The sequence below is a fragment of the Sinocyclocheilus grahami genome, unplaced genomic scaffold (assembly GCF_001515645.1).
Source record: "Sinocyclocheilus grahami isolate Dianchi unplaced genomic scaffold, SAMN03320097.WGS_v1.1 scaffold120.1, whole genome shotgun sequence".
Classification (NCBI taxonomy): Eukaryota; Metazoa; Chordata; class Actinopteri; order Cypriniformes; family Cyprinidae; genus Sinocyclocheilus; species Sinocyclocheilus grahami.
Genome location: NW_015505299.1, coordinates 146,397 through 156,774, shown reverse-complemented (window position 1 = coordinate 156,774; position 10,378 = coordinate 146,397). Strand labels below are relative to the sequence as shown.

The 10,378-nt window shown below is 38.2% G+C and overlaps 1 pseudogene; it reads left to right on the top strand.

Annotated features, from left to right (window-relative positions):
* The first annotated feature begins 3,010 nt into the window (after positions 1-3,010).
* On the top strand, positions 3,011-7,936 carry LOC107589788 (glioma tumor suppressor candidate region gene 1 protein-like; annotated as a pseudogene).
* Positions 7,937-10,378: the final 2,442 nt, after the last annotated feature.

The window sequence follows — 10,378 nt, the reverse complement described above, 5'->3', positions numbered from 1 at the left end:
TAATATAAAAAAGTTCTATTTTTTGTCAATTTAAAAGACCTCTCGCACCAAAAGTGAAACGAATAAGCCTCAGGCTGAAGGAAATGTAAATTCACAACTGTATAGTAGAGGGCGCAGCTCAAACAACCCTTTCAATAGGACAGAGAAGAAAGTTCAACACTCTTCAGCAATTTAAAGGGAACCCTGGGTATTAAGACTTGAACGGCTTAATATAACGTAAATGATAAACCCATGAAAGATTTGTTATTTTAAAAATCCATATCATTTAATACATATTTTGGACTATAGGGGGGCGCCATTATTTCGATGTCGTGAAATGATTGCACTAAATTCAATCTAAAAGTCGAATCTTTTCCTAAAAGCTTCCATGGGTTTTCCATCAGAATTCATTAAAATAATTATATTTAAAGAAAGTTTTGAACGAAGTTTACCACAAATATATATATATATATATATATGTGTGTGTGTGTGTGTGTGTATATATATATATATATATATATATATATATATATATATCTATATAGACACACATTTTGACAATGAACTCTTGGACACTGCTGTCAACTATGACCCCATAATATGGGGCGTGGTTTGTAAAATAAAATGTGTAAATTCTGTCAGGTTTCAACTACCAAAATTAATACATTTTGCAAGATTTACCTAAATAAACTATGCATTTTTTTTTTACTATATCAAAATAAAAGACCAGAGTTAAATCGAAATGTTGAATCGAAATCGAAATCTTGTATTTAAATCTAAATGTTAAATCCAAATCTTATATCTAAATATAATATATATATTTCGCCGGTTCCCGCCTCCTCCTTCCCGAACTACTAACTTTGTTACAAATAGATAGATAGCTATTGATATGATTTACATTTAGATATAAGATTTACATATAGCATTTACATTTATATTTAGGATTTGGATTTAACATTTACACAAGGGGCAAGGGGCGTAAAAAAGTCGGGGCCCGTTGGGCTGAAATGCAGGGCTCTAGCTCTGATCTAGCACACAGAAAACGATTTGACTGAAAATGTATCAGAAGACATGAAAGAAAGATAGTGGTCATCTACGCAATTCAGAAAAAGAGGCAGCTTTTCTGCATTAGGCAGGCTGTGTTTTATTGTACATCAGTTATGGTTCATTCTAAATGTATTTGTAATGTAGAATGTGTGTTACATAAATACATGAGATAAAGCATAAACAAGTGCTGGTCTGCCACTGGGTGCCCCACCAGCCATAAAAGTGAAACTCCGCCTATGACATTTAGATTTAACATTTAAATCTAACATTCAGATTTATATGTAGCTATATTTAACATTTAGATTGAAATATATGGTTTCGATTTAGATGAAACATTTAGATTTAGCTTTGGTCTTTTATTTTGATATAGTAATATAGTATTGCTTTTTGTATTTGTTTTGGTAGTAAGAATATGACCAAAACGTTGCCCCATAGTCACCCCATTATCCGAGCAGAATTGCCTATATTGTTAAAAAGAGAGTATGATATTCGATTGGCCTTTTCTGATCTGTCCAGATCTGTCAAGGTCAATATTACCATAATGCACAGTGTTTCCAAATTCCTCAAAGCATGTGAAAAACAGCGCGCGCGTCTGTGAAGGTCCTCCATTGGGCTCCAGACTGAAGAGCAGCACATCCACACTTCTGCCTCCGTGTGTGTCACCCACCCGCACGGAGCCCGGCTCCCCCTCCTCACTGAGCGTGTGGGTACGGATGGATGGCGCACAGGCCCGTCTGAAAGGACAATAAAGCACAAAGACGCGGGTGAGTTCTTCTTTCTCCTCTGCGAAACACCGCATTCGAATCTGCGCGTTATAGCGCGGCACAGGAGATATGACGGGATACATGTGCAGCTGTGCGCTCAGGTGAAGAGCTTTTGTGTCCTGCACAGCATCCCTTTAAAGCTCCACTGTTTCCGGCTCACACCGAGACGCAAACGTGACCGTCCATGCGCTTTCTGGGTACGAACAGCTAAATGTAGGAGTCGTGTCTAAAACAGCCTGTCAGTCTGCAATTATTATATTAAATGTCCAGTGTGTGCAGCGATAATGCGGATGTAGGTAAAGAAAAAATATCTTTGCAGGAGATCTAAGTGTCCTCCGCTTAAAGTCAAAGCGAGAGACAAAATAAGGGAGCATTTTTAATTAGAGCTGGATTTCGACCGAGGCAAAGGGGTCGATTTGTACCCTGCGCAATGAACGGATACTGAACATGCGAAGGCATGCGGTTCATGATGCGCATTTGACCACAATCCATGCGTGCTGTACATTAAATCTTCTGGTGACATTTCTTAATGCATCATTTTTTACCATTTTAAATATGCAATTATGGTATTGGAGTCTGTATAAATTGTATAAAATATACATTGGCTATAAAGAAACTGTTGCACTGTAAACCAATAGATATAATTGAAAATTGATTGAAAATCGTATCTATCTGCAAATTAACAGTGGCATTTCAAGCTGACAGAATGCCACAGAATAATATTGAATTGCTGTCTTTAATATATTTCAGGATAGTAAAATCTAGCACCCAAGCTGGTTTGTACATAGTTGGTATTTGTTTTAGGGTTAGGACATAGCAGTGTGCAACATTATAAATATGATTCAGCTTTTTCAGCCAGCCCATTTACTTTTAGAATTGAATTTGTAGTTGAAATGCAACATTATTATTGGCCACATTGCAGGAAGGACGCTAAACTTACTTTTAAAAACTACTTGCATTGCTGCAATATATTCAGGCTGATTCAGTCATATTCAATAAATGAACAGGTCATTTAGGCGTTTTTTTAATCATTTTGTAAATTATTTGACCAGAAATTGACAGAACTGTGAGATTATGAGATTTCACACGTAAAGCATGATTGCCCGTTTCCAGTCAAGCCATTTCATTTTTTAACATCCATACACTTCCAACGATTATTTAATAACTTTTTGTACACCTCATGTTTACCTTCTCAGATCTTGCAGGACTCGAGGATGTCCCCGATCAAAAGCATGTGTCAAAATGTCTGGTTTTCTCACAGACAGTCCTTGAAATCCAGTCAATGAAGTACACAGAAACTCTCTCTCGCTGCTCTGAATGGAGCCACCCTAATAAAAGGTTAGGTTAACTTCACAAAACCCAGATTATTACATATGAACCATGTGGTTTTATCTGCATTAATAGTGATTTGGCACCATAATATTGTATACATTAAGTGGATTTGAATTAATTTATATAGGCTAGTAGTGTACATTAAAAACACAGTATTGACACATTAGATTTAATATCAAATAATGAATGGATATTGTCATAAGCATAATTTAAGTTGTTAGAAGTTTTATCATAACTTTGTAATTCCAATCCAACTTCTTTCTTGTTTAGTTGAAATGGAGGATGAAGATGGTACTTGTTTACTTGATGTTTTATGGTAAATGTTGTTACATCCAATAAATTGAATTTTCTTAGTTTGTATGTATTATATTTAATGCAGTCACACCAGAAGATTTGCTCATATGTTAATTTCTAAATGCTTACTTTAAAACAGTGACCCTCAAGCCCTGAACGACTTTCTTCATGGGACAAACGAGGTATGGAGGAATCATAATATTACAGCGTGGCTTTAATCGTTAACGTTAGTAACATTAGTGACTAGCTGTTACAGTATTTTCTCCAAAAATTGTTTCAGTTGTGGTAATTTTGGAACCTTAGCGCACTTTAAAAGGTCATATGTAAAGAGATCTAACATGGATAACGTAGAAGAACCTTAACAGAAGAAAATCTCATGTTTGTGGATACATTTTTGTGTGCAAATACAAATTCTACAAAATTACCACATGCGATTAACGGTCCCTCCTCCCGTCTGTTCAAACAGCTGCCAAGTGGAGACTTACTCATTAATTCATCCTCTGGAGAGCCGTCACTCTTCACAGACACTCCAGTGAGTCTAGACCTCTCTCCCCATGGAAGAGGGAGCTTATAGATTTGTTTCAGCTGGGACCTCCCAGAACATGCCTGTCTGTCTAACAAACCCCACTTTTTTAGTATCAAAAGAATGGATTTGTGACTTTAAGCTTTAAAATAGTGTTTGAATTCTTTTAACAGTTTAACAAACCTTTAACATGACTGTTGTGACCGTTCTGCAGAGCCCTGCGTCTCTGTTAGCAGATGATGTTAGTTCTCAGGACACTCCTGTCTCTGGCTGTGTGGATCTCTCCTTTCTGGAGGAGGCACTGCTGGCATCCTCACTAGGAAGTGGAGGTCCAGAGGCGCAAGAACATCCCAATGTCCAACTAGTGAAACAGCAGAAAGAGTCCGAAGAGATCTGTGACATTCTCCAGCAGAGTCTCCAGGAGGCTGACATCACAGAAGACACACTCGCATTAGAAGCAGGACTTGCCCAGACGGTAGAAACTCTCCAGCTTGGTTTGTCTGGCACATCCCTTCCTTTGCCTGCAATGCCATATTTCTCCAAACCATTGTCAGCTCCTGGATTGATCTCTTTACCAAAGGACACTCAAACAGCAGTGGAGCCTCCTCAGCCATCTTTGTTAGCTGTTGGCCCAGGCTGCCCCTCACTCAAACCACCAGGAACCCAGTTAATGAGTCTACTTCCTGGGAATGTATTCCCCACACCTCCACTCGAGGCATCCTTTTCTATTAATTCAGCACAAAGCACCAGCATGATTATCCAAAAGACCCTACCACGAGTAAGAGACCTTCCTCTTCCTCAGAGAAGTTGTTTATGTATCCAGAGCAATTGGGCCAAAGTCATGTGTTAACTGAGCTCAGCAGAAACTCAGAGTCAACAGCCCATGTGTACAAGCAGCAATACAATGAACATGACACAGGTACATTTTTAAACTAGACTATTTTTTTCCATTGGTAACAATATTATTGCTGTAGCTATGAAAGGAGGACTAAACACGGTCTTTGTTAGAAGGCATTTTAAACTTCCCAGAAACAGTAGATAAACTTATGCAATAGAAGACGGTGTTTCGTGACATTTTCTCTTTGTATTTGCTGTACATACAAATATAGGCCTATTCTTTATAACAAACAAATTGTTAATCATTCTATCATCCTTTTTGGGTTCAAATTTTTATCTCCCCTGATTAGAGCTCACAGTCCCTAGGAACACTGGGATAATCTCTTTGGATCAGCATCAGTTACAGGAGAAGGTATATCTCGGGCCCAGGCTGCTTGCCCATGACAAGACCTACTCAGCACTTCAGAACAACCAGGTCCAGGTGCAAATATTATAAATGAAACGTGAAATCTTAGTCAAATCACGCTAGATTTCAGGAAGATGGGATATTTCAAAGAGATTCTGAAAACAGAGTAAAGTAATTCTAGATCCAAAGTATTCTGTTATGAAAATTCCTTCTGTGTCACAGACTTCAACTGCAAGCGTGGATCCAAAAGAGGAGAAGCTGAGACTAGCAAAGAGGCAACACAGGTAAGTAAAAATAGATTTATTCAGTAGCATACTAAATCTATGTAGAGATCAGTATGAATTTCAAAATATTTCAGATGGAAAATGGCGTAGGCAGGGCTGTAGCTAGGGTATGCAGGAAACTGTGTCATTTGAAATCGCGTTCCGTTTGAAATTGGGGGACTGTGGACTAGATATTGGCACTCTGGAACAGACCAGCTGATTGGGGAATAAAAAAACAATACATTTCAAGGCACCTTACATTCTATTTCAGTAACAAGGATGTTTTCAGTTCTGAAACTTACAGGATATTCTTTTAGTACGATGACCTCTTATATATCAAAATCTCAAGTAAAAGTTGATTTCTCAAGATTAAGATTTTAAGATTAAGCTACACTTTTAGGGGACAAGAGTATTGTGGGAATATGAGCCCTCAATATCAATGGTTTCAAACCTCGTTCTCAGAGTACCCCAACACTGCACATTTAGCAACTCATCGACTCTTTGGTAAAGACTCCAAGTCCTGTAATGGGTGTGCCAGACAAAGGTAAGCAGATGAGTTGAACAAGGCGTTTGATTAGGAAGAGTTTGAAAATGTGAATGTCTGTTGGGAAGGATAGCATCATCATCTTCATGTAAGGTGAGAGAGACTCCACTAGTGAAGTAAGAGCAAGATATGGCATTCTTTTGCTTTGTCTAGGACACCATAGTGAGATACCGAACAAATGTTTGAAAGACAAAACGAATACAATTTTAACAAATACAGCCATCCACAAAGCTGTTATTTAATTTACACAAACTATTTTAACAGACATTCTTTGTGTGTGCATTTGCAGGTTCAAAAAGCAGATGTTTTTGGACCACAGTGCTGTTCTCAACCCAAACACTTTGGCTCCATTTGTTTCAGTGGAGGATGCTTTGAGACATTTGCTGCCGTACCATTCTTGTGCTAGAGCTCTACCCAGCCAGGCTGACTTTATCTCAGGTTTGACTCAATCAGGAAGTTCGAATGACAATATTTTATAAAATTGCTGTCCTGTAATGGACTCAACAGTAAACTAAACATGAGAAAATATCTGTCATTCTTTGTGCAGTCGACAAGCAGTTTGAGTGTGTTTCAGTCGTTCTGTTGAAACAAATCAAAGACATGCTGAACAAGTACAGGAAACAACTTCTGGCTGAATCCCAGGTAACAAATGGTGTCATTTATTGAATTACTAATTCAGAATCACTGACCAAAGTCATTTTCTGAAACTCTACACATCATTTTGGTTCTTTGGAATATAAGAGGTGGCAGGTCTGAGTTGTTATTGGTTTCTTCAGCAGGAGAGCCCATCAGCAGAGATGGTGATGCTAGAGCGTTTGTTTCTCCAGTCAGAGAGAGTCTCACTGGCAGAGGACAGACGCAGAGCCAGAAGAGAACCAGGTAACAAGACACAAGATTATTTTATGCCTTTGTTTCTCACTAGTAAAGCAGGGTTCCTCAAATCCAACCCTGGAGGGCCACTGCCCTGCAGCATTTAGTTCAAACCCTGGTCAAACTCAGGAACCTGTAATTTTCTAATAACTCTGAAGATCTTGATTAGCTTGCTTCGGTGTCTTTGATTAGGGTTAGAGCTAAACTCTGCAGGTCAGTGGGCCTCCAGGGTCGGATTTGAGAAATTATGCAATAAAGAGGACAGAGGTACAGTAATTACAGCCACAGATTACATGCACTCTGACCTGAAACAGTGAAATGTGAACAGGTTTCATTATTTTGGTGGTTCAACAGAGTCCTTCCTCATGTCCCAGCCCAAGAACTTATCTCAGCACAGCCAAGCGTCGTCAGTCCACACTGGCCTTGCCAGTTGTCCTGCATCTCCACCATCGTGGACCTTGCAATCTGACAGACCTCCTGGCCTCAAGACATATCGCTCCAGCAGCAAAGGAGCAATACGCCTCACTATCAAACAAGAGTCAGGATCCCGCAAAGTTATCCACAACTCATGTGACGCCTCGCATGCCATCTCTGGGTTTAAACGAAACTACAGCGGGCAGTTAACTAAGGGAGGAGCCATTCACAGGAAAGATGAATCAAATGTTGCAGAGAACAAAAATGATCAAAGGCCAGATCAGCAGAACAAGCTAAAATTGGACCTTGACATGGAAACAATAAGGGCAGGTAGTGATTCCCAGAACCTCTCTGCTTCTGTGGCCAGTCAAGACTATGTCATTCCAAGGGTGCAAGGCTTGCTTCCAGAGCAGTGCACTCCAATGCTTAAAAGGAACAAGCTGGCTACTTCGGCAGCAGTGTCTCCCAGTTTGCCTGCATTAGTGGAAGACGGGGAACTGAGTGAACACCTGCAAAGTGCTTTAGACAGCATCCTGGAGCTGCAAAGGTTGCAGGGTTCTTAAACCCAAGATTCAACGGCCTCATCCACTGGATCAGGCCGTCAGCTGCATGCTAGAAGGACAACTATGAGACAGAAGAGCTAGATGAAAGGAAAAGCCTCAAGATTAAGAATATTTGACTTTCACATCCAGCAGAGACTAATTTTTTATTTATTTTTCCTGAGGAAGAAAGTCCTATTAATTATTATTTATTGTGTAAATAGAGTAAATAGAATCTGGGACGTTTCTTGAATCTTTGGAACCTTTTTGTGGAGATACATTATTCTAATTGATAGTCTTCTATCAGTTTAAGACCAATTCAAAAACACAAGTGCAGTTTGGCTATATGTATGTGCCATTTTGATGTGAATGTGTCTATAACAAGGTTATTGTTCTTTTGTTGGGGACTTTGGTTCGCTTGACATTGTTTGGTTGTTTTTAATAGCTCTTTACCAAACTCTGGGGCTCCTGAGGAAGTAAACCAGAGTACATTTGAAAACGGCAGCTTGGGGTACAGTTCATATGGATGTAAACTGGCCTAACAGCCTTAACCTGTGAAAACTGCCTTATACAGCAATTGTGAGAATGTACCAAGGCAAATTGCTTGGTCCTAACACAAGTTCAGAAAACACCAGCCAAATAAACCAAACTGACATCAAGCAGACTTGCGTCTGCAGTATAAACTCTAGTGTGAAAGCAGCCCATACGCAGACAGTTCAGAGAATGATGTTGGTTCCCGCTTGTTTACCCCGAAAGAAAATACACCCTATTTCATTCTAAAGTCACCAGCAAAACCAATTTAAGCACCAGTGAGATTTCATAAACACGTTAACTTAACACAGACTGAAAATGTAAACGTAACAATCTCATTCGAACAACTGGCAGATGTAAAGTATGCCTTATTCTGTCACTGCAATGAACTGTACTATTCCAGTTGTGGTTTAAGACAAGATACAGAAATGCAAAAGCAATAAGCAGCAGATGGTTGAGAAAATATGGTTGCTTTTCCATTGCTATAGATCTTGCAGCTGTTTGAAAAGTATCTGAGTCACTCCTAATGTTCAACACACACTTAATATTGTTAACACTAAACATTCCAGCATCTGTTCACCAAAACCTAAAACAGTAACTATTGACATCCAGTCTATAGTTAGATGTAGGACTATAGGCAATAGAATTATTTATTTTAATGTTTTTTCTTGACAATCTACTACCATGTCATGCTCACATTATGCCAGCGATGATTACTTCATAATTATATAATGGAGTAGTATGGCAAGGAATTTTATAAGTGTTTCTTTGTCCTGTTAGTTGTGTCACTCGATATACATTACAAATATTGTGCTCAAGTTGTAAGTTCAAGTGAACATTTTATGTATTGCTTCCCTGACAACTGCTATGCACACTCTTACAGAATACTTAGCCACCAAACTAAAAACTGTGACTGGCTCTAAATGTGACAAGAGGTTTGTAACAAACCATTTTGCTTGATTTAAAGGGATAGTTCACCCAAAAATGAAAATTTGATGTTTATCTGCTTACCCCCAGATGTAGGTGACCTTGTTTCTTCAGTAGAACACAAACAAAGATTTTTAACTCAAACCGTTAATCGTCACGAGCCGCAGGGTTTAATTTGGTTTTGTTTGTGTATGTTTTTTGACTCTCAAAGCCGTGATTCCCATTCACTTCCATTATATGACTGACAGACTGCAACGGTTTGAGTTAAAAATCTTAATTTGTGTTCTACTGAAGACACAAAGTCACCTACATCTTGGATGCCCTGGGAGTAAGCAGATAAACATTTTTGGGTGAACTATCCCTTTAAGCTCATGTACTATACTGTGAAATGTAGCATATTTGACACTGATCCAAAACTGACATTTGACAGATTGTTCAGATGCCGAGGCCTTAAAGCTGCTGTACAAGATTGTCAGAATCACTAGATAAGTCACTACTGATGTTAACCCCCACTTTAGACCCAATATAACTTGACAAAAACAAAGCTTTTTTTCTTTTTTACATTTCTATAGACTTTTTATTAAATCAGAATTTGTAAAAAAAAAAGTAATAAACAGTAAAACTGTATGAGTGTTGGACTGTTTTATGAACTGCTATTATTCAGGATGTAAAACAGCAGTATACTATACAGCATCTACAAGGTAAAAAAAAAGAACCGCAAGACAACTAATGCAGGATTAACATATGAAATTAAATTTTTTTTATTGACATTAAGGAAACACACAAGCTTTTAATAGGTTACATCTGGACAAATGTAAATAAAAATGAAAGCTGTAGTGTTTCTTAAGTTAAATTATGTTAGGCTCAGACTTCAATGCCCTTGATTTGGCCATTTATATTTGTTTCCATCCATGGAGCTGAATCTCTCAGCCTGAAACTGCAAACACAACACAAACTAGCACTACAAAATCTTGATCGGGATGAGAATGAATTTCTCTACCATAATTTTAGCAGGTCTTCAATGTGTCAGGGGTATATATATATATATATATATATATATATATATATATATATATATATATATATATATATATATATATATATATAT